This window comes from Rutidosis leptorrhynchoides, chromosome 5 (genome assembly GCF_046630445.1).
Source record: "Rutidosis leptorrhynchoides isolate AG116_Rl617_1_P2 chromosome 5, CSIRO_AGI_Rlap_v1, whole genome shotgun sequence".
Taxonomy (NCBI): Eukaryota; Viridiplantae; Streptophyta; class Magnoliopsida; order Asterales; family Asteraceae; genus Rutidosis; species Rutidosis leptorrhynchoides.
The window spans coordinates 317,189,139-317,208,899 of NC_092337.1; the positions used below are offsets into that span (position 1 = coordinate 317,189,139).

General features: G+C 34.4%; 1 pseudogene; it reads right to left on the reverse strand.

Annotated features, from left to right (window-relative positions):
- Positions 1-14,674: 14,674 nt before the first annotated feature.
- On the reverse strand, positions 14,675-19,060 carry LOC139848024 (G-type lectin S-receptor-like serine/threonine-protein kinase At4g03230; annotated as a pseudogene).
- Positions 19,061-19,761: the final 701 nt, after the last annotated feature.

Consider the following 19,761-nt stretch of genomic DNA (forward strand, 5'->3'; position numbering starts at 1 on the left):
CTTGGTAGAATATTTGTACTATTTGACAGGTGTCTAAACCATGTTGCGGACATCCTCTTAATAACTTTCCATATCTTGTCCACGCCTCATATAGAGTTTCGTTTGGCTTCTGTGTAAACGTAACAATTTCTGCTTGAAGTCTTACGGCTTTAGATGCAGGAAAGAATTGTTTAAGAAATTTGTCAACTAAAACATCCCATGTATCAATCGCCCCTTCAGGTAACGATTCCAACCACTCTTTGGCTTCTCCCTTTAAAGTCCAGGGAAATAACATGAGATATATCTGTTCATCCTCCACTTCTCGGATTTTAAATAGTGTGCAGATCCTATTAAAGGTACGTAGATGTTCATTTGGATCTTCCTTCGGCGCACCACTAAATTGGCATTGATTAGTCACCATGTGTAGAATTTGTCCTTTGATTTCATAATCTGGCGCATTAATGTCTGGATGAGTAATTGCATGACCTTGGCCAGTGCGTTTAGCTCTCATTCGGTCTTCCATACTTAAAGGTTCCAGATTCTCCATAATTGAATTTGTTGAATCGGTATCACTAGATGATTCTGATTTAATGGTTCGTTCCTCAACAATCTCTGTTTGAATGATTGGTGGCTCCGGAGGAAAGTTTAGTGGTTCAGGATCTACGAACCGTTCCTGAATATTCTCCGGATTCTCAATTGTGAGGTTGGGTTCAAAAAATGGATTATCGGAAATTTGAACTGAAGTACTTGGTTGACTGGATGACGATTATAAAGAAAAATCAACGGCGGTTATATTTGCTAAATGTCTTGATCTAGTTACAGGTGGTGAACGTACAAAAGGTGGTGATCGTCTTGCTCGGTGCATTCACTGAATATCCTATTAGTTTTAAAAAGGAAAGAAAAATTATAATAAGTTATCCAACCAATAGACTTTTCTGATTTTGCCCACGTTTCGAATAGCCAAAAGATGCAGCAGAGGGGCAGGATTCGTTTGGTCTCAATATAATTGAGGACTGTTTGGCCTCAATAACCCGGTCCACGTACAAATCCAACTATTACTACGAACCAGAAAATTTTGATGTCTATCAATTTAACCACTTAAAATAAATTTTCGTAATTTTAAGAAATTTAGATAAGAAGTAGAATAAAAATCTATGTCCTAAAACTAGAATAGCGAGAAATAAGAAAGAAAAAGAGTTCGTCGAAAAAGAAAAATCGAAAAAGAAAAATGGTTGAAAAATAAAAGGTGACGGAAAAATAAAAGAAACTTATAAAACTTAAAAATACTTGACTAACCTAACCTTATTACTACAACTAACTTAAAATTATAATCGCAAATTGAAATTACTAATTGGAATGATAATTGATACATAGTAAAAGGTCGTCTAAAAATATTAAAGCTTACAAGAAAAACTAAATCTCAAATGTAAATAACTTAAAAAGAAACTAAAACTTAAAAAGGTGTCGCAAAATTCTAAAGCACCTAAATCTTAGTCTAAAGAAAAAGCACTTAAGGAATTCTACGGCAAAGCCTAAAAATCTAGGAGTAAAAATAACTATGGCAAAAACTAAGTTTAAAACTAAATATGAGCTAAAAATACAAAAGTTATGCTAAAGAGATTAAAAAGGGACAAAATATAAAAATATACAAAAAGTTATAAAAAGTACAATTTTTATAAAAATATTATTTTTATATTATTTATTTAATAAAACTACTAATTTTACAAATTAATTAAACTAATTTAAACAATATATAAATTAAATAAAACTTAAATTAAAAATAAACTTAATTATAATAATAATAATAATTAGGGTTAATAATAATAATAATTAATAATAATCCGTAATAAATGCAGGATTAGGGCTTCCTGTTCGCGTGTCAGAGCAGCTCCACGAGTCGCGGTAATTAATGCAGAAAACCCCGCGAGTCGCGGGGTTTAGAAATTCAGATGACAGCTTATTAAATTCGACGCGTTTTTCTTTATTTATTTTTTTTTTATTTTCTGTTTTCTGTTTTTAAATAAATAAAAGATATTTAAATAAAACTTATATTTTTATAAACTAAAATAAAAATAAAGAAACTTATAAAACTTAAATATTTAACAAAATCTTAAAAATACTTATATTTTTGTTTTTCTTTTTATATTTTTGAATAATTAAAACGTATTTTTACAAAAACGAATTTTAATAAAAGTTAACTAAAAATCTCTTTTTTTTTTTTTTTTTTTTTTTAATATTAGCGTTGCGCTTCCGGCGTTTAAGAGGATCCCCGGCAGCGGCGCCAAAAATACTTGATGTCAAAGCTAAGGTATACGAAATAGTTATATTTTTACTACAAAATACTATTATATACGATACATTTTTACACAAGTTATTTATTTATTTATAGAGTGAAAATACCTAAACCTTGCTACAACACTTATAGGCAGTGTACCTAATCGTACAGTAGTGTAGTTTTTAGTAAGTCTGGTTCGTCCACAGGGAACTAGCCAAGTTTAACGCTATATTTTTAAAACTATATTTGTATAAATATAAATATAAATATAAGTAGTATTATTATTATAAAAGGGGGTTTTTACCGTTTAATGACCGGTTTGTCGATTTTAAAACTTAGTCGCAGTTAAAACCTAATGTAAAATATTAAAAATAAATATAACTTAATTTAAAGCGTAAAGTAAATAACGATAATGAAATTGAGATAAATAAAAGTGCGATAAATGAAATGACGATAAATTAAAGTGCGATAATTAAAAGTGCAATTAAATATGAAATAAAGGAATTATGCTTATTTAAACTTCTGTAATCATGATGTTTGATGTGTTGATTTTAGTTTATTACCATGGGTTAATTGTCCTTTGTCCTGGATTATTCAATATGTCCGTCTGGTTTTTATCCATAACAGTCCATCCGTCATAAATATAAAGTGCGAGTGTCCTCGTCAAATTATCCTTATATCCGAAGTCAAATATTCACACTAATTGGGGACTTAAACTATAATTATACCAATTTTCCTTGTATATAATTCACCCCTGTTTTAATAAGTCCATTGACTATTAATCCATTCCCGTGTCAGCTGAAATGAACGATTATTAGTACTTATAAATATCCCGCCCATCGTGTCCGATCGAGTGTATATGGTTATTTATAGGTACATCCAATTGTAAATCTTTATATTAAATTAACAAACTATCATTTAACTAAACAAATATAAAGCCCATTAATAGCCCATAGTCTAGTTTCCACAAGTGTCGTTCTTTTGTCCAAACCCCAATTATGGTACAAAGCCCAATTACCCCGTCTTAATATTTAGCCAAACATCATGATTACTTCGGCTTAAATAAGCATAATAATAACTTAGCTACGAGACATTAAATTAAAAAGGTTGTGAACATAACTTACAATGATTAATAATAGCGTAGCGTTACACGGACAGAATTTCGACTTACACACTTACAACATTCGCTAACATACCCTTATTATTAAAATTAAAATTAAAATTATAATATATATATATATATATATATATATATATATATATATATATATATATATATATATATATATATATATATATTACGTTTGAAAGAGAGATAGGTAAAAGATGTGTTTTTGCTCGAGCATCAAACTGCTTTTTATAGGAGTGTGGCCAGAAAAAGTGGCCCATGCGATCGCATGGAAATATAGCCTCCAGGCCATGCGATCGCATGAAGCAGGAATCCAGCTCACAATCGATTGTTTGCTTCTTGCCGACGGTTTTATTAAATAATATAATATATAAATAATTTTAAGAATTAATTATATATTATATTATATTCATGTGCATAGTTGACTTGTAATTTTTAGTCCGTTGCGTCGAGCGTTGAGAGTTGACTCTGGTCCCGGTTCCGGATTTTCGAACGTCCTTGCGTACAATTTAATATCTTGTACTTTGCGTTTTGCGTCTTGTACTCTTGTAATTTTGAGACGTTTCTCATCAATAATTTGAACCACTTTGATTGTACTTTGTACTTTTGAGCTTTTTGGTCGTTTGCGTCTTCAATTCGTCGAATCTGTCTTCTGTCTTCACCTTTTATTATTTAAACGAATATCACTTGTAAATAGAACAATTGCAACTAAAAGCTTGTCTTTCTTGAGGGATAATGCTATGAAATATATGTTCGTTTTTAGCATTAGCAGTTCTTTAGACAGGTTCAAAGCTCGGTTGGTGGCTAATGGGAAAAGTCAACGACCTGGTATTGATTGTGGTGAGACATTTAGTCCCGTGGTTAAACCCGCGACTATTCGGACTGTTCTGAGTCTCTATGTTTCTCGACGTTGGCCTAGTCACCAACTTGACGTCAAGAATGAATTTTTACACTGAGATATTTCTGAGACTGTATACATGCACCAACCTCCGGGTTTCCGTTATTCATGTAACCCAGATTATGTTTGTCGTCTTCACAAATCTCTATATGGACTCAAACAGGCTCCTCGAGCTTGGTTCCATCGATTTGATCAGTATGCTTTACAGGTTGTATTTACTCAGAGCCGATGTGATACTTCACTTTTTATTTACAGTAAGGGGACTAACGTAGCCTATTTACTACTCTATGTTGATGATATTATTCTCACAGCTTCCTCCACGGCTCTTCTGAGGCAGATTATTTCTTCACTTGACAAAGAATTTGCCATGACAGATCTTGGACCACTTAATTATTTTTTAGGGATTTCTGCCACACTCGTACTTCACATGGCATGTTTCTATTTCAACGGAAATATGCACTTGATATTTTGGATCGTGCTGATATGTCTAATTGTAAGCCTTGCATCACTTGTGATGATCCATCCAAATCCCTTTGGTTGAATATATAATTCATCGATTTCACAGTGAGGTACTGACCTCTACATGATACGTTTTGTAAACATTGTATTCTTTTGAAAAGGCACACCATAATTGAATATCAAATTCCAAGGTTTTTGACGTTTGATGATTTCTACATATAGACAATCACCGTAATTAATAGTTTACAATACTACATCCGTTGATAATGCAGTCAAAATAAGATACATGGTGATGATTTTGTGAATGCAACGTTTTCTCGAATAAAGCATGTATGACTCCATGCACATAGCTTGTATCACATATAAGCAAACAGTGGAAAACTTCTAGAAACCTGAGAATAAACATACTTAAAAGTGTCACACACAAAGGTTGGTGAGTTCATAGTTTTAATGTTGCGCATAATCCGTATATAAAGGTGGATCATAAGATTTCAGTTGTTTCATCCAGAAACGTTTATCAAATTATTCTACAATATTGAGCACCCTGGTAACTAAGCTTTAACGTTATAATAAGTACCCCTGTTTTAACATACATGCAACCAACATGTACAATACACGCAATCCAACGTGTACTAACCTCAAATAGCATACGTCTGTTTTATAGTTCAGGCTAGGGTTTCTATACCTGGAACAGAAGGGGATGTCAAGCCCTATGGATCCATATACAACTACTCGTGCCGACCAGTTCGTATAACTGGTAGTTACTAGTTACCAAAGCTAAGGGATTTTTGGTTCAAACTCGGTGTAGAATTAAGTATGTACTTGTGTCCATTGCATTTAAAATAAAGTGCATGTATTCTCAGCCCAACAATATAGATTGCAAAATCAATTAAAAAGGGAGCATATGAAACTCACCTTAGCAGCACATAAGGTCATTCACCGAAATGTGACCGAAACTCGGAATGCAAAATAACCGTAGATCTCAACCTAGAGAACATATGTTCGTCAATACATGTCTAACAAGCTAGGTCGGTTCATAGTGTATCACAATCCTAATACTCGAGACCGACATGCAGAAGTTAACAAAATTCATCTTAAAAGTCAACCTGACCCAATATGATCTTTAAATCTATACATGTTTATTAACATAGTATAAGTCTTGATAATTGAACGAATTTATAGTTTATCAAACTCAAAATATTATTTATTTCAGGAGCTATATTATATTTGAATTATCATGGCAATCGAACATGATTTTCATATAGTTTTCCAATACTTGAACAATCATATTATAGTGTTTATAAAGCTTTAAAACATGATAAGACAGTCAACTTTGACAATTGTTCAACAAGACGAAACGTGCCTTATATAGAAATTCATTTACTCGATTAGTAATATTTGAAAATCCAATTTATCAATCTTATAAACAAGTTGTTTAAATATCAATTGCAGATTCAAAAGCAATTTCAATTAATGTTAATTATAATTCAGTTGACCATAACTTTTAATCCGTTCCTCGAAAACACACGATTTCTAAATGAAAAGTTATTAATTTTTCGACGGCTTTCCAACGACATGCATATTATATACCTTTTATCAATAACATATGTATGAAATTCGTGATTCATCATAAACTATCTAACGACAAAATTAAAGCATACAAGCACGCATAAACATATATACTCGAGCACTAGACATGTATACACTATTAATATATAAAAGATAAGATATAAATGCTTACGTATCAATATTGTGATTCAATATTGCAGAAAAGTACGTAGACGCAACGGAGATGATAAACACTAGTTTGACTCACAAGCAATACCCTAAAACTATACCCATAACCTCCATAGCTATAATCCATAAATTCCTTAGCTCTATCCCGCTCGAAAAACCCGTTTTGAAATAATACGCTCATGACCTCGTCATAATATTTTATGTATAATACTACTAATAATAATACTCCTAACCATAAGATTAATAATATTAATCTTAATAATAATAATAATAATAATAATAATAATAATAATAATAATAATAATAATAATAATAATAATAATAATAATAATAATAATAATAATAATAATAATAATAATAATAATAATAATAATAATAATAATAATAGTAATAATACGGAGTGAAAAAAAATGAGTGAAACAAATCAGAAAACGAGTTCAATTTATAGACCTCTTGCCACCAGCCACCCCATGCGATCGCATGGGTCTGAGGAGCAATGGCCATGCGATCGCGTGGCCTGAAGATCCAGCTCACAAACCTTTTGTTTGCTACCTCGTCGACATATTATTATATTTATATATGATATATATAATTTATCCTAATTAATTATATATTATATTATATTCTCATGTATAGATGACTTGTAATTTCTGTTCCGATAATCTGTACGTTGACGCTCGACTAATGTTCCGATTCCGGTTTTTCGAACGTTCTTTCGTATGCTTAGAAAACTAGCACTTTACGTTTCACGATGTGTACATTTATTAACAATTAGACTTAATCAATGATAAACTATATTTCCCGAAGTATAACTTAATCATTTGAGTGTTTTGGTCATTTGCTTCTATAAATTAATGTCTTAATATATAATAATATTATTTTAAATCAAAACATTTTATATCTAAGTTAATATTATATTTTATAACATTTGTAAAATATACATACATTTTCATTTTGAAATAGTGTTTTACTGTAGCAAAATGATTATTACTGTAGCAAATAGTGGTTTTCGAAAACAATGTAGCTTTTCGGGTACTGTAGCAATTCGAAAATACTGTAGCAAATTTGTGTTTTACTTGTTCATCTTAAACGTTTTAGTTAACTTATCTAAATATCAATCGAATCAATAACGAATGTTACTATCGTTTACTAAATAACTTGAAATTATATATATGTATATATCTTTATTTAATATACATAAATCAGTTTTTAAATACACATTGCAAGTTATTTATAATTAATTTCAATAATTAATATTCCAACTTATTGTATATATATATATATATATATATATATATATATATATATATCTATTTACAAATAGATGTTCGTGAATCGTCGGTCAACAGTCAAAGGTTAATTGAATATATAACATTAGTTCAAAAATTTTGAGAATCAATGTTACAGACTTTGCTTATCTTGTCGAAATCATATAAAGATTAAGTTTAAATTTGGTCAAAAATTTTCGGGTCGTCACAGCACTCCTGTTGATACACAGTCGAAACTTGGACCTAATGGGCCTCCGGTCTCAGATCCCACTTTATACCCCAGCTTAGCAGGTGCTCTTCAGTATCTAACCTTCACCCGACCCGACATTACATATGCAGTTCAGCAATTATGTTTATTCATGCATGACCCACGAGAACCTCATTTTAGTGCTCTTAAACGAGTACTACGCTTTGTTCGTGGGACTATTGATAACGGGCTTCAGATTTTTCCATCCTCCTCCACGAAACTTATTGCCTATTCGGACGCAGATTGGGGAGGTTGTCCACATACTCGTCGTTCAACATCTGATTATTGTGTATTTCTTGGTGATAACCTTTTATCTTGGTCCTCTAAAAGACAGGCAACAGTATCCCGCTCCAGTACTGAAGCAGAATATCGAGCGGTTGCCAATGGTGTTGCTGAGACATGTTGGATACGCAACCTACTTCATGAACTTCACTCACCGCTCTCTCATGCTACTTTGGTCTACTGTGATAACGTGAGTGCGGTTTACCTCTCTATAAATCCGGTTCAACATCAACGCACAAAACACATTGAAATTGACATCCATTTCGTGTGTGATAAGGTTGCTACAGGTGATGTTCGTGTTCATCACGTCCCTACCACTTCTCAGTATGCAGATATTTTCACAAAGGGATTTCCTTCAAGGTTATTCACGGATTTTAAATCCAGTTTGAACGTCCATTCTGTATCTCCCGTTCCAACTGCGGGGGCGTATTAGTCTGTATATAGTCATGTATTTGTTTAGCCCATCACGTTTGTATTGAGCCCATAGGGTTAAGTCCATATTTCTTTATGTATTGTCTATATATTTGAAGATAATGAGAAAGTTTCAGGCATTGGAAAATAATCACGATTTTATAGTATAAAGTATTAATTGTATTATTTAATTAATATAATGTGTTTAATTTGTTTGAGGAATAATGTGATGGTTGAGAGTGTATTTATTATTCATTTGGGATGAGGAGGTAATGTTGACGTTGCGCTAATATAACACGCCGTAATGAATGAAAATCATGTCATAGTTAGGAGTGATCTTATTGGAAATACATATTAGTTTCTTTTTTTTTTTTTTTGGGTCAAAAAACGAAAACTTTATAACAAAATCTTTTTCTCTGAAAAAGAAAAGGAAGAACATAATACAAGACGCAAATGCGTACAGAGCTCGGAAGCAGTAAACTAGACCTAACATCTTAATCGAACAAAAGCTGACTAAACCCGAGCCCCACCGAGAACCGACTACCTGTTGAGTCCCCTTATTATGAATATCGTATGAATGTGTGTAAATCTAGGAAGATTGTAGAGAGAAAACTATTTCATTCCACAACTTCCTTGAACTCTTTACATAACTTTGGCTAGAGTGTTAATGAGATATGGGAGGATGGCATCCTATATATAGCTCTCATCTATTGGATCCTCCCATACAACGCTTGACATATAATTGACTCATTCTAAGGTTCTAACACTACCAACACGACCTGCAACTAAAATACAAGGATATAGACGAACAATCTAACAATGTAAATAACTACCAACTAACAAACAAAGCCCAACTCCACTAACCTACCTCGTCAGCCACATTTCTAACAATGGGACGCGACAAGTGTACCTCATCCCCGATGTTGGTGTTCTTGATACCTTTACGCGCACCAGCCTTAAACGAAAAGTCGACTTGTACCCGTTCCCGACACCCGAGATAGTACACGACGGAGGAGGACCAAACCCGCGCTTTTTGAACTCATCGAAAAACCCCCTTCTCCTAAATGTCGTCTCAATCCCGAGCCCACATACGACCACCAATACGATCAACACAAGATATTTAGAACTTATCGGCCCTTATATGTCAAAGGTGTCACTAGTGAAGTAAGTTTGATTATTTTGTCATCCCTAGTGAGACGAGTTTTGGTGCCCCTAGTGCGGAAGTTTTGATTATTTTTTCATCCCTGATGGGATGAGTTCCGTCATATGGTCGTCCCTGGTGAGACGAGTTTGGTTGCTCATGGTGAAGCCAAGTTATTTATTTATTTGCCCCTTGTGAGGTCATTTCGGTTTTTGGGTGCCCCTTGTAAGGCTAATTTGGTTACTTGACGTCCCTGGTGAGGCGAATTTTGTTTCTTCTAGTGAAGCAAATATAGTTGTTTGATCGTACCTGGTGAGGCGAGTTCGAATGCTCCTGGTGAAGCAAGTTTAGTTGTTCGTCCCTGTTGAGACAAATCTGGTTGCTCTTATCCGACGGTTTTGTAGCAAGGCGAGCATGATCAATATTTATGCTCCAAATTAAGGGGGAGTGTTAGATTTAAATGTGCATTAAATGTATTAAATGTGTATTTAGTACTAGAGAATTCTGGATTAGTCTTAGACCTTCACTTACCATCCATGTATCTATATATAAGTTCATCATTGCAAATGTAAGGATCAACCAAGTATTACAAGATGTAGTCGTTAAGTATTTGGTGTTTTCTTTTGTTCTTAATCTTTAGGTTTCGATTCCAATTTATGATTACAGGATGCAATAGGCAATTTCAATCACTCGTGACTGGAATTTAAATAAACTAAATATACAATGACCGGAAAGCCTAAACCATCCAGTGTCCTATCCTTGCATACAATATAGAATATATTCACTTTAGAAAAGAATAAAAGCATATTATAATGAAAGATTGTACATCAAAAAGACTTATACTTGCAATGAAGCTGGAATTGAATAACTGAAAGACGTCTTTAGTGATGAAAAAAACACACTGAAATCAACAAATAAACTTCATGATCAAAAACATTAAAAATAATAATGATATTATGCAACAAAATTTATTTATGAAAAATAAGCATCTCACAGGATGAAGAAAAAAATACTAAACAACTAAACAAAAAAACTCATTATGTGAAATGGCACCGAATATGATAAAAAAATAATCATGATATCTTGCAACTTGCTGAATCGTAAGAGTTGTATAGCCTTGTATATTTGTTGTTTGTTTTCTAAATCCATGTACATGGACAATTTTGAGAATATACATTGAAAATGTTGATGTTTGCTTGTATAATGTCTTATGGTATTGAATGCTAAATGGATGGATTGAATGCTATATTTCGTCTCTTTAATATATTGCTTTTCAAAAAAAAAAAAAAAAAAGTATTTCATTCAAGCATTTCATCAGATACCTGTAATGCAAATCACATTTAGCATTTAGTCACTAAACGTGCGTATTCATTAAACGTTTATAGAAACCATAATCAAATTAAAAGAATACGGTATTCAGTCAATCCATCCATACTCATCCAACAAAATCAAATTGTCTCTGTTGGAGAGCGAAGCGAGTTAAACAAGGTTTCGAAAAAAGAAGAATTCGGTTCGCCAGACAAGGCGCGCCGCGGCCTCTCCTAGGCGCGACACGGCCTGGAGTGTGAACAGGGGGTCAAGTCGAGAAAGCTACTATTTTGGTTTTTGCCTTGGAGGCGCGCCGCGGCTCATTATGGGTGCGCCACGGCTTCGACCTGACGAGGAAGTTTCCAAAAGCGTATTTTCTTGTTCCCAAAGCTATTTCCTTGTTGAGTTTTGCCTATTTAAGCATCTTATTGTAACCTATACATGTATCCACGAATTTTATCAATAAAAGAACTCTCTTTGGTAGCCGAGGATTAAAGTAATCATTCGTGATTACATATAACCTCATTAAATTTTCTTGTCTTTATCGCTTTTTGCTAGTTTCTTCATATACATCAATTATTTTCGTTTATTGTAAGTGGGTTTGGTAACCTAGGGTTATCAAGTCTTGTTAGGGCTCACGTGCTTCATTCCTAACAAGTGGTATCAAGAGCTTCGGTTCGGTTTCACGGGAATAATGGTGGAATAGAGTGATGTGAAGATTGATAAGTTTGATGAGAATGATTTTAGCTTTTGGAAGATGCAAATTGAAGATGTGCTCTATCAAAAGAAGCTTTACCAACCGTTGAAGGGTGTTAAACCGGAAGAGATAACTTAAGGCGAGTGGGAGTTGTTGGATAGGCAAGCCCTAGGAATTGTTCGACTTTCTCTGGCCAAGAACGTTGCTTACAACATCGTGGGTGAAACTACAACAGCGGGTGTACTTGCGGCTTTATCTAACATGTATGAAAAGCCATCCGCTTTGAATAAAGTTTTCTTGATTCGACAATTGGTGAATGCTAGGATGATGGAGGGTTCCTCGGCGGCGGATCATGTTAACGAATTTAATTCGATTTTAACTCGTTTGAAGTCGGTGAATATTAAATTCGATGATGAGCTTGAGGCGTTGTTTTTGCTATCTTCATTGCCCGAGAGTTGGGCCGGTATGAATACGATGGTTAGTGGTTCAACCGAAACTACTAAGTTAACTTTTGAAGGAATCCAGGATTTGATTCTTAGCGAAGGTATTCGTAGGAAAGATTCGAATGGAAGTTCGGTTTCGGTTCTAAGTGTTAGTCGGGGAAGAGCTAGGTCAAGAAGTCCATCAAGGAGCAAGAACGTGGTGTGTTGGAATTGTCAACAAGTTGTTCACTATAAGTCAAAGTGCCCAAGTCTTAAGTTGGGTGGGAGCGTATTGACTGTGGTGATCGAAGATGCGTTGATGTGTCGAAAAGAGGTTCTTGACGAATCTTGGGTTTTAGATTCGGGTGCCTCGTATCATGTTACCCCATTCATGAACGAGATGTTGAACTTCAAGGAATACTCCGGTAAGGTTCGAGTTGCGAATGGGAGTATACTTGAAATTGCGGGTATTGGTGATCTCGTGGTTAGACACTTGAGCTATGCTTGGATCTTGAGGAATGTGCAGTTCGTTCCAAAGCTCAAGAGTCTGTTGATTTCGGTTGGGCAATTGGATGATGATAACTGTTATGTCCTATTTGGAGATCAAAAGTGGGTAGTGTTTAAGGGAGATTATGTGGTTGCTCGCGGGTTTAAAAGGAGAACCATGTATATGGTTGAAGTTCCTAAGGAGGAATGGCTAGGTGATTTTGTGGATGCTCAAAGTCCTAGCATGCTAATGCTTTCCGGAATTGTTGAGGGATCTTGCTTGAGTGGGAGCTCAAAGGAAGTTGAAGCTAGTGAAAATTCGGGTCGAATTGGGTACACTAGAGCTTTCGGTACTTCGGGTAGATCTTCTCCAATGGCAACTTTGTTGTGGTCGACCGAGGAAGATGAACAAGAGATTTTCTTAAGAGTCATGATTGATGATACATCCGTTCAATGGGAGTTGGCTCGGAATGGAAAATTGGGTTTGTCAAAAGACCTGTGCACGTATGTGGTCGGTGTTCCAATGGTGAAAGCAAAGGCGGTTTTGTGGAAGATCAAGGGTGTGATTGCGTTCTCACATGGTTGCCTTGATGGTGTTATCCACATGTTTAATCTACCGACGGGTTTATTCTTTGTTGGAAAGTTGAATCGGGTGGATGATATAGTGTACGGGTGGATCGCTTGGGCGATGGGGTTAATTGGGTCGGGTCGGACTCTAACGACCCGTTATCTCCAAAACTAAGGAGGTACTTGTCATAGCCAAAGAGAGGTTCTTATTTCCCAAGTTAGTATCAAAATGATCGAATTATAGCTCATCGGTATTTTTTGGTGTCGAAAGACTTCACTTGTTCGAAGATTATCGAATGAAGTGCGGCGTGATTCGGGTGCAAATCCGGCGGTATCAAAAGGAGGTATAATTAGCAGGTCAAGTTGTTATTGTGGGATGATGATGATGTTGATGATGTTATGTTAAGATGGATGTTGTTTAACGTCTCTTCGAGTGGGAGATTGTTGGAGTGCGAAGCGAGTTAAACAAGGTTTCGAAAAAAGAAGAATTCGGTTCGCCAGACAAGGCGCGACGTGGCCACTCCTAGGTGCGACGCGGCCTGAAGTGTGAACAAGGGGTCAAGTCGAGAAAGCTACCGTTTTGGTTTTTGCCTTGGAGGCGCGCCGCGGCTTCGACCTGACGAGGAAGTTTCCAAAAGCGTGTTTTCTTGTTCCCAAAGCTATTTCCTTGTTGAGTTTTGCCTATTTAAGCATCTTATTGTAACTCATACATATATCCACGAATTTTATCAATAAAAGAACTCTCTTTGGTGGCCGAGGATTAAATTAATCATTCGTAATTATATATAACTTCGTTAAATTCTCTTGTTTTTATCGTTTTTACTAGTTTCTTCATATACATCAATTATTTTCGTTTATTGTAAGTGGGTTTGGTAACAAAGGGTTATCAAGTCTTGTTAGGGCTCACGTGCTTCATTCCTAACAGTCTCAGCTTAGAGTCAATGTATTTATTAACAAATGTACGTAAAGGTCGTATCCCAATTAAAACAGCCGGATCGTACAATAGGGGATTAGACATCCATTCACTAATATGTCCAGAGGTATTAAGATGCTGTTGAAACAGTGGATTACTATTATTGGTATTGTATAAAAACTCCTCAAGTTTGTGCACACAAAATTTCAGATAGTTAAATAATTATATGACCACTTTGAACTGAAAGTTAACAAAATTGGTGAAGAAAGTGTTGAGGAATTTTTATGGGTTATATAGTTTCGCAAAGTGTTTGCGTGAATATATGCAGGTAAAGTAAATACGGATGCAACGTTTGATTGGGTATCAAAAAGAATGAAAAGGGTACAACCAACAGGAGTATCGTATTATCATGAATCTACGGATTGATGAACAAAACTCTCATAAAATTAAATTATCTATCTTCTTTCTTCCTCTGTGATAGTTAGTTGATTGATCTCTGATGTACTTGAAGATGTCTGCAAACTACTAGTATGCCGAGCTTTAGAAACAAAAGCCGGTTCTTTAGGATCCGGTAAGCTCTCAATATCCATCCCCAACATCAAAACTACATTTAACATGGTTGGACGATCTTGTGGGTCTTCTTGTATGCACAAGAGTCCAATAATCATAAATCTTAACACTTCGATCGAGTTACATGATTCGGCTAAAGCAGGATCTAGTAAATTTAAAGGTGTATTATCTTTCCACAAACCCCATGCCTGAAATGCATCAAGTCAAGATGAGTTTACAAAACAACATAAAAACTACTTCATCCGTCTCGTAAAAAAGTGTTCATCTTATTATTTATACCTAATCCAAAAATAATGGTCCACTTGCAAAAAATACCTAATAAATATCGTTAAATATCTAGTTTTCCCTCATTGATTACTCTAAATCATTAATTTCTTAAATAAATTTAGTCAAACTTACATTTAATATAAGGGTAAAACTGGCATTTGTCAAAGCTATCACGAATCCAACAAAAATCCAAAGCGACATTCTTTTTGGGATAGAGGAAGTAAAAAAAATTTAGACTTTAGAACCTTAATTAAAGAACTCACATAAGATACAAGACTAAAGGCTTGTCGATTATGATAATAACCCGTGTTTCTTTTTCCACTAATAATCTCGAGAACAACCACTCCAAAGCTAAAAACATCAGATTTTACTGAGAACAATCCATCTAGCGCGTATTCTGGAGCCATATAACCACTGCATTAAGAGATAAACTTAACAATTTAAATTTGTGCTTGCAAAAAACTGAGCATTGGTTTGAATTTACTTACTAGGTTCCAATAACTCTTTTAGTGCTAGTTTCTGTATCTATGCCTTTAACTATCTTTGCCAAACCAAAGTCTAAAATTTTGGGATTCATTTCGTCATCACATTGCTTGCTTTCAAATCTCTATGAATAATTCTTAACCGCGAATCTTGGTGAAGATACAGAATTCCTCGAGCAATTCCCATGATAATATCAAAGCGTATTGACCAGTCAAGATGCATGCAGAGCGTCCTATCTTGTGAAAGTGACATTCAAAACAGACTTTCAGAACAATACCATTTCATAAATATAGAAATATGACACATTGTCAACAAACAGTTAGAGATAAAGGAAAGTATGTACGGCTAACCAAATATAAAACGATCCAAGCTTTTATTAGGCATGTATTCATAGAGTAATATCATTTCATGATCCATCATGCTGTAACCCATGAGCCTAACAAGATTACGGTACTGTAGTTTCGCGATCAATAAGACCTCATTTTTGAATTCCTTCAAGCCTTGTCCAGACTGACTTGACAACCTCTTCACTGCTACTTCAGCTCCTCCAGGGAGTATTCCCTAAGTCAATTACCAGTAAATGTTTTAGAAGTGACAATTTCAACCCATTTACAAAGAGCATAGCGAATAGGGTTATGCTTTATCAATACCGGATAAACTGAATATAAACAACAACAAAAAAATTAAGATAAGGTTGCCTACAAGCAGGGACAGATCTTTAGGGGGCAGAGAATGGTCTTGCCCCCCAATTTTTTTTTCCCGAATATATATATATATATATATATATATATATATATATATATATATATATATATATATATATATATATATATATATATATATATATATATATATATATATATATATATATATATATATCATGAAGATGGGACGGATTACACATTACGTTAAGCAGATATGAATGATCTGTTGTGCATGAATCTACATTCAGTCATAAAACTACAAGTGTTGAGACCTCACACATGCCTGAGTCTCATAAAACAAAAAGTTTAGAGTTATGTACTAATGTTTTATAGTTTTTAACACAAGTGTGTATCTGATTTAATGATTACGAGTAATGGCATACAACTATTTAAACTGCTTTATCAAAAAAAAGTAGATTACCATTGCAGGTGTGCAACATATAGTTTAGTGATCATATTCAACATATTAATCAGGTACTAAAATATTGCACAAAAGATGCTTGTGGGTCAATCCAAGTCGACTAGGCCAATATTGACCCATTATCAAATCCTTCTGAACCGCCTATTTTGCAACTTCCTGTGATTATTTTCATGGCGTAGATGAAGTAATTACTTAATATTCAGAACTCATATATAAAGAGTTTTCACCTTATAAACAGGGCCAAATCCCCCTTGTCCAAGTTTGTTTGCAAGTGAAAAGTAATCAGTGGATGTTAATATGATTTGGAAGTCATAAAAAGGTACATCAATGTCTTTTCTATCTTCTGCACTTAGTATCCCCGAGTCTACCAAAAATTTAACGGTTGCTGCTGGGTCGTTATGCTGCAGTTCTATGTTTTGTCTGTTCTTTTCGCTTCTTCCTAAATTGGACACAAATATGAATTGAATTGAAATAAATTCAAATAAATAAAACATCACCTAGTTTTAATGCTATAAATAAACTATAGCATTTACCTTTTCTTTTCACCCTTCGGTAAATTAAAAGGCTAATAATGCAAAGAAACATAAGACCCAAAAACCCCGAAATGATCCCTGCGATAGAAAAGAAAAGAATATATTTGACATGACAAAAAAGTAAATATAGTTACTAAGGTTGCATTTGTTTGCCTCTTAATTGAATAATTCAGCATTGAATGTAGATCCATTCAGCATTTAATCCGTTTGTTTGTGACATCTAAATGACAAATGATGCTGAATTCATCAATATGTCCTTAACCATTTAGAGTCGAAATACTTTGTTAACTATTTAATTATATCCAGAACACTTATCAAACAATTACGAGTATATTGTTTAATTTTTTCATTCATTGTAAAAGGTGAATATATTAAATTGACATAATTTATAGAGTTCATTCGGAATGATTATCAAACAAACAAGTTATTGTTGTTCAGAATCAAGTTCATCATAACCATTGAATCAATTAAATTTTGAACAATTCAGAACTTATTCATTCGCTTTTTATCAAACACATCCTAAATTGAATGTACGATTAGACGAAAAAATTAAGATTACCTTCTATAAGCACCTTGGTATTGACTTTACTAGCCTTAGTGTTAGGAAGATCAGAGGAAGAAACTTTGATATTCAACGGAACATTCTGTGACTCGTCTGATATTAACACAAGCGATAAATTTTTCAAATTTTCATCGTTCCAAAGCCAGCATGTTTTTAAGAGAAAACTATATGCATCACAAGTACAGTCATCTAAACACGACTTTCTACACGCTGATTCATCCAACGCCGGAGTTCCATATTCAGGAAACGATGAAAGAATCTTAAATGGGACATAAGTTACAGTAAAATCAGATTTTTATTCCTTAAAGGTACAATTCAACGTGGTTATTCTCTCACACCCTCTTGAAAAATCACGCATGTACCAATCATTCGGTGACGTGGGCTTAAAAGTAGGTGAACAATTACAAAACTGCAAACACCAAATGCACCGCAACTAGCATAAACTTGGCAAAATTGTCGTGGTTGAGCCCAAAACAATACCCATTGCTCTAAATTCTCAATCCATGACATTTGTTGAATCTGCCCTGAGACATCAATAATTAATCTAGATAGAATCGAAGGATTATATAACGAATAAGTGAAATAACTCTCGTTTACGTTGTCAATGTAGCTGAAATTAAAGATATAATTCAATCTCATTTCGGGTACCGAGCTAAAGATATGAGTTCGATCATTCCAAGATCCACTAGCCCAATATTGTACACTATTATTCCACTTAATTACGTATTGTTTCTCGTTTTGGTCGACCTCCAAAGAATAAAGACCCGTTGCAGGATCATCTATACTTTTCCACGAAGTAATAACTTGTTTTAAATTTGTTATTATATTGTAACCAAATTTACCTCCAGGTAAGAAAGTATGAGTTGGATGATCAAAACTTTGCCAATTTGGTTGACTTGAATTTGACCCATATCTCAGATTAAATTACCTTCATCAAGAAGTACTACAGAAGCAGAACTCATAGCAGAGGAGGGCAAACTCGTTGACCAAATTTGACTATTTGACTCATTTAACAGAACTAAGTTACCATCTTTGATTATCAAGCTAGAAGATGATGTATCAGAGATGGGTGTTTCTCTATTTGCTACCCACACTATTGTTGCTTGTTTGACTTTTTTGTACCAAATACCTATGTAATAGTTGTTAGAATTACCTGGTCTAAAGAAGCCCATTTCAAAATTTCCAGCTTGTGAGACAAGCGTTTGGTTTCCAGATAAAGATTGGTTCACAAGTATCAGAACCATATGAGAGAACATGGATAAAAGGAAATAGAAAACGAGACGAGCTGCTATTAAAATCATTCTTTACTATATGATCAAATTGAAATTAGGCTGATTTAAACAAATCACAAGGACTTAAAATTGCATAAGCAGACTGATCAAACCAAAATCGTCTAGTGTAATGAGATTTCGAGTTTGAGTGCTTAATTTGGGAAAAAGAGTGGGTTGATTGTTTTAACTCCAATAATTGTGCAAACCCCGATTTGAAATCTGGATACCAAGGGCATAAAACAACCAAGTGGGTTAACCTTATTCGATCGGAATCGAATAAGTTAATATCTTAGTGTGGATTAACTCGGATGGTGATCGGAGCACCAATCAGAATTAAGTTAACGACTAGAGTGATGTTGTCGCAATTGATTTTGGCAGAGTAACGTTCATGCATCCAGTGTTGTCTAAATGAAGGATTTCACTTGTGTATTTATAGATGTTATGGAGGGAATGATGACGTGGCACATGTCCCTTTCATGGTTGTAACAAACTTTGTCAATCCCGAGGGGTGATGTGGCACCTGTCACTTTCATGGGGAATAACAGATCCTAACGAACTTCCCTAGATTTGCGGGCTGACGTGACATGCGACTTGCTTGCATAGTTATTCCGTGATCAAGTGGTCACTCCGGGAAAGAGTGCCTACTCCGTGGCAATGCATTCTATTCCGGGACAACGTGCTTGTCCCGGGAGTGTCTTCATGTCGGTTTGGAATGCCGAGACGGTAGTGTC